The 10300-nt window shown below is 43.5% G+C and overlaps 1 pseudogene across 1 annotated transcript; it reads right to left on the bottom strand.

The window, feature by feature from the left end:
• Positions 1-1267: 1267 nt before the first annotated feature.
• LOC148115745 (uncharacterized) lies at positions 1268-8459 on the bottom strand (annotated as a pseudogene). The gene is made up of 2 exons (XR_015731714.1): positions 8190-8459; positions 1268-3572 (listed from the first exon to the last, which is right to left on the bottom strand). The product of XR_015731714.1 is annotated as an uncharacterized LOC148115745 (transcript).
• Between the last annotated feature and the right edge of the window lie 1841 nt (positions 8460-10300).

Raw genomic sequence — 10300 nt, 5'->3', positions numbered from 1 at the left:
AAGATCTTTTATAAGTGCAGCTGAAGAGGGCAATGAAAGGTTGGCAGCCTGGGACTTCAATTCACCCTCTGCTTCCAGCTCTGACTTTGCCACCTGGAGAAAGGGCTGTGCAGGAGGAGAAAAACACCTGGGCCCTTCTCAGTCTGGGTTCAGGCCAGGGCACATCACCAAAACGGTATTGGTTGCAATTATCATGGACTTTTGGAGGGTTTGAGATAGATGGGACTACAACCATTATATCCCTCATAGACCTCCCATCAGGTTTCAGTACATCAACCAGGATATCCTTCTGGACCAGCTTTGGAGACAGGAAATGGGAGGCACTTTATTACTGTGGTTCTACTTCTGCCTCCGTGGCTGGTTCCAGTGGGTATTGGTAAAAGAGGGCCTGAGTCTTGGCCTCTTCAATTTGGGATGTCTCGTGGCTCAAGCCTTTTGCTCCTCCTTTTTAACATATCTAATTATATACAGGCAGTCGTGGACTTTTTTGGAGCTCCCTGACCATCAAAATTCCATCAACCTTGCTAAAAGTGTCCTATACAGGTAATCCCCAATTTACGAGCATTCATTCATTTAGCGCCCATTCGAAGTTACGAGATAAATGCCCCCTAGTGTTTACGATCAAGTCCCGAAATTACGAATGTTGCAGCGCCACAGCAGTTGAAGACTGCCTTATGAAGACTGCAGAGGGTGTGCAACATTCACACCTATTTCCCACCCCCCTCTCCCCACAACTGCTTCCCTTTCCCATCCTGCCACGCCAGACTAACAAGATCTGGCTCCACTCTGCCTCAAAGGTTTCTTTGCCTTTGAGGGAGAGGAGAGTCAAAAGAACTCTCCTCTCCACTCTCAGTGCTGTAATATCACAAGAGTTCTGGCACCCCCATCCTCTTTTGCAGAAACTGGGTGCCTGAACTCTTGTGAGTTCACGGACCCCAGAAACTTTTATTCTCCACACAAAAAGCGTTTACGGTGCCTGTCTCCTGCTTCTCCATCCACCATCTCCTTTCCGCCACCACCGGGACACTTTTCACCTAGAGACCTGATGGAGATTAGAAGCTTCATTTGTGTGCAAATGGGGCAATTGAAAATGGAGCGAATCACTCAGTTTCCAAACGCCCCATTTACAAGCAGACAAAACTTCAACGTACAAGATTCACTCCTACGAATGAAGTTACAAATAGAATGGTGAGGCTCCATTACATTTGTAACTCGAGCATTACCTGTACTTGCAGGACAAGTACATGTTAAATGTGGAGGCTTTGTATTTTGCCATTTGCAATATGTAGGGTTTATTGATTTCTGTAGTAGGGTTTTATTGCTGCAAGCTGCCCAAAGTCAACAGGAATTGGGCTGCGATATACATTTTTAAAATAAATCATACATACTTATACATATTTATATCCCCCTTTATGATATGTACAAATACCTCAAGGCGGCAAATATAACTAATACAGATCTAAGCTTGCTTTCCCTGGCCCAGCACCTCGACTCCATGAAAGGAAACTGCAGCACTGGGCCAGAGAAAGAAAGCTCACATCTCCCCCCCTCATATTTTGATACTACGACACATTTGACTAAAAAGAATCAAGCAAGAAATTAATGCATCAAATTTTGGCTTGTGTGTGATTTTTTGTGTATGAAAAAATTTGAATTCTGTGTGAAACACTTTCCACAATCTGGGCACTTGAATGGTTTCTCCCCTGTGTGTAACCTTACATGATTTATAAGGCTAGACCTGGTCCCAAAATCTTTCCCACAAACTGGACACTCATACGGTTTCTCTCCTGTGTGAGTTCTCTGGTGTATCACTAAACTGGAATTCCTTATGAAACCTTTTCCACAGTCAGGACACTCATATGGTTTTTCTCCTGTGTGACTCCTCTGGTGTATCACCAACCCGGACTTACGAAGGAAACTTTTCCAGCAAAACGGACACTGATGTGTTTTTTCTCCTGTGTGAGTCCTCTGATGTATCTCCAAGTCGGAATTCTGAATAAAACTTTTCTCACAAAAGAGACACTCATATCGTTTTTCTCCTGTGTGAATTCTCTGGTGTTTCACCAAGTAGGAATTCTGAGTGAAACTTTTACAACAATTTGGCACTGGTACTGTTTGTCCCCCGTGTGAGTTCTCTGATGTACCACCAGGTTAGAATTTCGATTGAAACCTTTTCCGCAATCAGGACACTTATATGGTTTCTCTCCTGTGTGTGTTCTCTGATGTACCACAAGCTCGGAATTCCAATTGAAACGTTTTCCACAATCTGGACACTTATGTGGTTTCTCTCCTGTGTGAGTCCTCTTGTGTATAACCAGGTAGTAATTCTGACTGAAACTTTTGCCACAATCCAGACATACAAATGGTTTCTTTCCTGTATGAGTCCTATGGTGTTTCACCAGGAAAGAATTCTGACTGAAACTTTCCCCACAATCCTCACACTTATATGGTTTCTCTTTCATGTGAGTCCTCTGGTGTATCACCAGCTTGGAATTATGCTGGAAACTTTTCTCACAATCTGGACACTTATATGGTTTCTCTCCCATGTGACTCTTCTGGTGTTCTACCAGGTAGGAATTGCAACTGAAACTTTTCCCACAATCCAGGCACTCATAGGTTTTTTCTTCTGTGAGAATGCTCTGATGTACCATCAGATGGGTATTGCAACTCAAACGTTTCTGAACACTCATACAATTTCTCTACCATGTGAGTCCTCTGGTGTTTCACCAGGGAGGAACTGTGACTGAAACCTTTGCCACAATTCAGACATTCATATGGTTTTTCTCCTGTGTGGGTCCTCTGGTGTATCACCAGGTTGTAATTCTGACTGAAACCTTTGCCACAATACAGACACTCAAATGGTTTCTCTCCTGTGTGAGTCCTCTGATGGAGCACCAGTTTAGAATTCTGCTTGAAACCTTTCCCACAATCTGGACACTCATGTGGTTTTTTTCCCCATGGTCGTCATCTCGTGTTTCAACTTAACAGATTGGGAGCACTGGTAGAGCTTCTCTTTTGTAGAAATCATTCCACGAATCATGAGAAAGCTGTTCTGATTAAAGCTTTTGCTATACGCCAAACATTTGTATGGATTTTCGTTGGGTGGATCCTCTTCCCATAATCAGTTGTGATTTACAAACAATAAGCTGTCTGTAGGGTTTTTCCAACACTAATATTCTTGGATTCTTGAGGCGGCCAACAATATTTCTGATCTCTTACCTGGAGGTTCTTTGATTTATGCCGCTCTTTCCTTCTTCAAAGGCTTTAATTGATGCCTGCCCATTTTGGCCATCTGGGCCTTTTCCTTCCCACTGACTTCCAGGTACTTCCTACTTTTTATTTGGAAATTATCCCCTTTCACGTCCCATGTAATATTTCCTTGAGTTCCATATTCTCTGTTTATTCCAGCTCAAAACTGCTCGTTATTCTCTCCCTTGTTTGTCATCTGATAAGAGCAGTTTTTACACTGCCTGAAGAAAGTAGAAAAGATCTTGATTGATGGTTTGTTTTGCATTTTAAGGCTGCTTCTCATTTTCTGTTCTCCAGATTGCTGTTCTTGGCTTTCTTTTTGTCTGTAAGATTCATAGTAATGGATTAGTTTCATTATTGTATAAGAAGATGGCTGCATGATATGTGGAAGCAGCAAAAAAACATCCCCAAATATTACCATGAAGCATCAAAATTCTAGTTTAAGCTCTAACATTAACTATGATTCATTTGGCATATAGAAGAATAGCAGGATTCATGTTGAAATATTGACTGAATCATAAAATTCTTTTTAACTTGAATAGACCACACATATCTCTCTCTTTTATTCTACATCTCTACTACTCTACCGTGTTTCTTCGAAAATAAGACCCTGGTCTTATTATTTTTTTGAACCCTGAAATAAGCACTTGGCCCTATTGCCATGTGCTCAAAAGCCTGATTGGGCTTATTATCAGGGGATGTCTTATTTTGGGGGAAACGGTATATCACTAAAATAACCCTGTGGTTTACTATCCCTTTCTTCTCCTACATGTGGGGAGCAATGACACAACAATGAATCTGAAAACAAGAGATGACGAATACCTAGGAAAGAAAGTTAAAGAAGTAGGAGCATAAGAGGTGTTTTCATCTATACTTCCAACAAAAGGCCAACATCCAATGATGCTCCCGCAAATGGTTTTAGAAATGAACTACTGGCTTAAAAACTGGTGTTGTCAACAGGACTTCGGCTTCCTAGACCATGATTTGCATTACTTACATGAAGGGCTACTGGCAAGGGATGGAGTGAACCTTCACAAGAACTGGAAAGAATATATTTGGAAAATGACTGGCTCATCTTTTCAGAAGGGCTTTAAACTGAAATTGAGGGGGAGGGAGAGCCAATCTTCACGACCTTTAGAACGTAATTCCAAGCAAAAACCACTAAATAACCAATCACATAGGGAGTAAAGAGAAAGAAATAAAAAGAAGAAAAACATAATGAAGTTGATTGAGACTGATGGAAAGGATGTAAATCCCAGTTACAAAGTAAGAGATATAAGAAACATATCCAAGACCCATAAAGGACTCAAATGCCCATACACCAACGCTAAAAGTTTAGGGAACAAACAGGGTGAACTTGAAGTATTAGTACATGAAGGCAGATATGATATAATTGCCATTACTGAAACTTGGTGGGATGAAACTCATGACTGGAATGTCCTGATAGAGGGATACAAACTATTCAAAAGAAACAGAAACTCGACCTCCTCTAACAAAAGAGAAGGTGGAGTTGCATTATATATAAAAGATCACTACATCTCTCCGCCTTTCTGCTCTGGGTCGGTGCGATTCAGATAAAATACTAGCAGATGGCGATAGTTGCAATGACCTCCAAGGTCCCTTCCAACTCTGTTACTGTAACAGGCAGTAGAGAGAAAGCAGAGATGCTTAACTCTTATCTTTGCATCAATCTTCATCAAAATGAAACTATAGCCCAACCTACCAAAAACATAACCGTAAAAGACAGATAAGAAATAAAAATTAAAATAAGCAAGAAAAAGAGGACACCTATCTGATTGATCTTGATGAATATAAATCACTTCCCAGAGTTCTGAAGGAACTGATAGATGTTATTTCACAACCATTGTACCATATCTTTAAAACATCCTGGAGCACTGGGGAATTACTAGAGCCGTGATGGCGAATCTGTGGCCCGCGGAGCCATATCTGTGGGGATGCGAGCTTTGCCCTGACTGGGCTCCAGCGTGCATGCGTGTGCTGGCCAGCTGATTTTCGGGCCTTCCGGGCCCACTGGAAGTTGGGAAACAGCCATTTCTGGACTCTAGAGAGCCTCCGGGAGGGTGGGGGAGGACATTTTTGCCCTCCCCAGGCTCCAAGAAAGCCTCTGGAGCCTGGGAAGGGGAAAAAACGAGCCCACCAGGCCCACCAGTAATCTTTTTGCCATTGCGTGCCAAAAGCAGGGAGAGAGCGGGAGGGGGGTCGCGGATGCATGCGTGGGGGGGCACTGAATTATGGGTGTGCGCACACACATGCGTGACCCCCCCCCATATCCCCCCCCTTTTGGCATGCAATAGCAAAAAGGTTAGCCATCACTGTACTAGAGGATCGGAAAAGAGCTGATGTGGTTACCATCTTCAAAAAATAATAATAAAAAAAAAAACCCAGACCCGGAAAACTGGAGACCAATTATCTATGGAGATTCTCAGTCATCCAGATCACGGTTGTCCCAAAAGTGCTTTTTAAGGAGGCAACTGGACTTTCTTGTTTTTCTTTGAAGACATTTCACTTCTCCTCCAAGCTTATTCAGCTCTGACTGGATGGTGGGGAATGGAACGATTTATATTCCTTGCAGACAGCTGGAGAGTTGGTGAGGCCACTTGGAGGTTTATCTGTGTCTTCAGTCACCTGGGTAGTAGAAATGGGTGTGGAGCCTTCTTGGACCTGCTGAATTCCTCTTTCGAGGCCTCAAAATTGAACAGCCCTCTCTCAACAGAGGGGGAGGGATATGACATCATCTATCTCCAGTCTACAACAGTCATTTCAGCAGTTCCAAGGCTACTCATCCATTTGCACTACCCAGGTAACCCTGAGGTCATAGATAAACCTCCCACCCCAGCTCCCCAAAGGGGAAAAACATCATGAAACATCACGTGACAGCAACGTGATGCTGCGAGTTTGACACCATGCTCTAAAAGGATGCAAATGCAAAGAAGAGCAACTAAGATGATTAAGAGGCTGGAGACTAAAATATATGAAGAATGGTTGAAGGAATTGGGTATGGCCAGCCTAGAGAAAAGAAGGACTAGGAGGGACATGATAGCAGTATTCCAGTATTTGAGGAGCTGCCACAATGAAGAGGGAATCAACTTATTTTCAAAGCATCCAGAAGGCAAGGCAAGAAACCATGTATGGAAACTAATCAGGGAGAGAAGTAATCTGGAATTAAGGAGACGCTTCCTAACAGGGAGGACAATTTACCAGTGGAACATATTCCATCTAGAAGTTGTGGGTGCTTCATTCCTGGAGGTTTTTAAGAAAAAACTGGCCAGCCTCCTATCTGAAATGGTAAAGGGTTTCCTGCTTCACCAGGGGGTTGGAGTAGACAACCTCCAAAATCCCTTCCGGCTGTAATCTGATTGATACATGCACGCATATACACAGAGAAATACACACATATGAATTATGCATGTAGAAAATCTGTGTGTATTTCAGTCGGCGAAACATGCCAGAAGTGCATTTTCTCAATTTTTTTTAAATCTAATTTTAGAAAGATGGGGACACTAACAGAAAAAATGGTGCCCAAATCCTATGCAATATATATATATATTTATTTGATTTATATGCCGCCCTTCTCTGGAGACTCAGGGTGGCTTACAGTGCATTAAGCAATAGCCTTCATACTTTTGTATATTTTTATACAAAGTCAGCTTATTGCCCCCACAAACTGGGTCCTCAATTTACCCCCCTTAGAAAGGATGGAAGGCTGAGTCAACCTTGAGCCTGGTGAGATTTGAACTTGCAGTAATTGCAAGCAGCAGATGTTAATAACAGTGCTTAGTCCACTGTACTACAGGCTCTTTGCTTGAGCAGGGCATTGGGCTAGAAGACCTACAAGGACCCTTCCAGCTCTATTCTGAATCTCAGATTTGGGAGATTTAAAAAATCTTTGTCATATTTCATAACCGCCCATCTCTCTCGGTCTTCACATAATACTTGACTCCTTATGACTTTATTGACATGTTGTTTTCCTGGCAAGTAAAGTGTGTCATGGGCAAAATGGATGCTTTAAATCTTGCATTAGGATTTGGGCACCATTTCAGCACTTACTGTCCCTACCTTTCTAAAATTAAATAATGCACTTCTGGGATACTTTACACACTGAAACACCGATACATTTTCTATATACATAAATTTATGGCTTTGTATTTCTGTGGGCCTATGTGTCCATATATGTGTGATATATATCCAAACCAAAGGGAGAATTTTATAATTAAGTCAGTATTTGAACTACAATCTTGCTAGTCTTCTATCTGCCAAATGAATCATAATGTTAGAGGTTAAACTACAATTTTGATATTTTCGTAATCATATATTGGGTAGGAAGGTAAATAGTGTTTTGTGCGCCTTTGGCATTGAGTCATGCCGGCCGCAGGACCACGGAGACGTCTTCGGACAGCGCCGGCTCTTCTTCGGCTTTGAAACAGGAGATTCGAACTTGCAGTAATTGCAGGCAGCTGAATGTTAATAACAGGCTATTAGTCTGCTGTGCCACCAGGCTCTATTTAATATTTAAAGCATCTACCTTGCTCATGAAACTCCTCACCTACCAGGAAAACAACATGTCAAGGAATAAAGTATTACGTGAAGACAGACAGAGAGAGAGAGAGAGAGAGAGAGAGAGAGAGGGAGAGGGAGAGGGAGAGGGAGAGGGAGAGGGAGAGGGAGAGGGAGAGAGAGAGAGAGAGAGAGAGAGAGAGAGAGAGAGAGAGATGAGAGTTATGAAAAATACGGATTTTTTAAATCTCCCAGATGTCAAAGGGTCTTTGTACTTCTGGCTCAACCCCCTGCTCAAGTAAGAGACCAGCCTATACCATTTCAGACAAGTGACTGTCCTGTCTCTTCTTAAAAACCTCCAGTGATGAAGCACCCACAACTTCTAGATGGAATTTCTAGATGTTCCACTGGCTTATTGTCCTCACCGTTAGGAAGTTTCTTCCTTAATTCCACGTTGCTTCTCTCCTTGATTAGTTTCCATCCATTGTTTTTCGTCCTGCCTGCAGGAGGTTTGGAAAATAAATTGACCCCCTCTTCTTTGTGACAGCCTCTCAAATACTCGAATACTGCTATCATGTCCTCCCTAGTCCTTCTTTTCTCTAAATCTAGACCAGGGGTGGGTTCTAACCAGCTTTACTACTGGTTCTCTTTGTGCGCACGCTTCATGCGTGATCACCTCTTCGGTCGCACACTTTGTGCGCGATTGCCATGCGCATGCTCGGTTTGCTTGCCTGCGTGCTGAACTTGTGCTTTGCGCAGGCGCATTGCGAATCTGCCAGCTGAGGTGCGGCAATCCGCTCTGCCGCACCTCTCAGCTGGGCGAAAAAAGAAGAAATTTAAGGTCGGCATAATGCTGGGGCGGGCGGGAGGGCCCAGCTCCCGAAGACAGAGAACCGGTTCGGTGACGTCATATTGTCACCGCTACCGGCTCTCGCGAACCGGGAGGAACCCACCACTGGTCTAGACCAGTGTTTCTCAACCTTGGAAGCTTGAAGATGGTGGACTTCAACTCCCAGCGCTGCTGTCTGGGGGATTCTGGGAGTTGAAGTCCACCCATCTTCAAGCTACCAAGGTTGAGAAACACTGGTCTAGACTAAACCATTCCCAAATCTGCAAGTCTTCTTCATATGTCCCCTTGCAATTATAGTCTCTCCCATTTCCAAGCAAAAAAAAAAAAAAACAAAGGCAGCAATTTAAAATGATGCAGCAAAAAGATAAAAACATTTGGGGAGAGAAAGAATATGCAGAAGCAGCAGCAGCAGCCAAGTTTCAGCCTCGTTGCTTCCTCTGCATCTACCCCTTGGAGGAAACCAAAGAGCCCCACTTGCTCCAGGCTTCTCCTCCCATCTGCCTACAGCTCGCCTTCCAGCTGCTGCTGCTTCCACCCTGGGAAGAGCAGGACTTCCGCTCTCCACGACTCCATGGAGGAGCCGGAAGAGGAAGTTCCTCTGCTCTTCTCCTCTCCTCAATACTCGCTGGTTTTAACGCCTTTCACCTCAGCTGCGCCCCCTCCAGTTGAATGTCGGATCTCAGCCACCAAGGATACCGCTATTATATTGACGGATTGCCAGACGCTCGTGTTGTTAGAGCTCCCCCTAGTGACGTGAGGCTGAAAATACGCACATCAGGAGTTTCTAAGGTGTTTTTTTTCTTTTTTTTTTAATGTTTTCCACTCTTAGCCATCACATCCATAAGTTTTTTTCTCTAGGATGATCTAGCCCTAGCCTGTCCTTTGGGGTCTCGCAGGGATGCCCACATCGCTACTGCAACTGAGCCAGGAGCTTCTTTTGCAGGAAGTAAACAAGGGAAAGCAATCCGTGGGGAGAACACAATGTGCCATCAGGCAACAAGAAAGCTCACCTCCCTTGGAGATCAGTGGAGTCTTCCAGCCAGTTCTTCCCCTTAGGGGTGCAGGATAACTCCCCAAAATTATATTTGTAACTGAGGGAAGCTTGAAGAGCAAAGTCTGTAATAAAAAATCATTAAAAAAAAAGAAGAGCAAAACCTGACCATACTTAACTTTCACAAGATTAGCCAGGTACTGCATCATAAAAATTGATAAAGGTCTTGTGTGTATGTGTAGCCTTAAATGAAGATTGCCAGCTTCATCCCATTAATAAAAGGAAATAAGGGACAAAAAAACCCACTTGTTTCCAAACACATCTATGCAAGAGATATTATTTTTCCATCTGCATTCTTGCAGGGCCTAAATCTCACTAGAGGGCAGAATTCCTCTGAGCAGCCTTCCTAATTTCCAGGAGTTAAGATTCCACCACTGAATATTCCCAGGCAGCTTGGGCAAAATCTTTGGAGAGCGCTAGCTTGTAGAAAGCTGTTCTAGAGTCCTGGGCTTTAGCACTTGGCTCCCAATTCTTCTTCCAGGCCCAGAAAGGAGCAGGCCTGGAAACCACCCATTGCCCATAGCTCTCAGCTGCTGACCTGCTTGACTGGGACTCCTACCTCTTCCCACATCAGAGTCACATGAAATACTCACTTAATGACCCACGTGGTCCTGGAGTTATAATAACAAGTGGAA

The sequence above is a fragment of the Pantherophis guttatus genome, chromosome 2 (genome assembly GCF_059756535.1).
Source record: "Pantherophis guttatus breed Tessera chromosome 2, ASM5975653v1, whole genome shotgun sequence".
Lineage (NCBI taxonomy): Eukaryota > Metazoa > Chordata > Lepidosauria > Squamata > Colubridae > Pantherophis > Pantherophis guttatus.
Note: the sequence above shows the minus strand (reverse complement) of the source record. Positions and strands in the feature narration are given on the sequence as shown.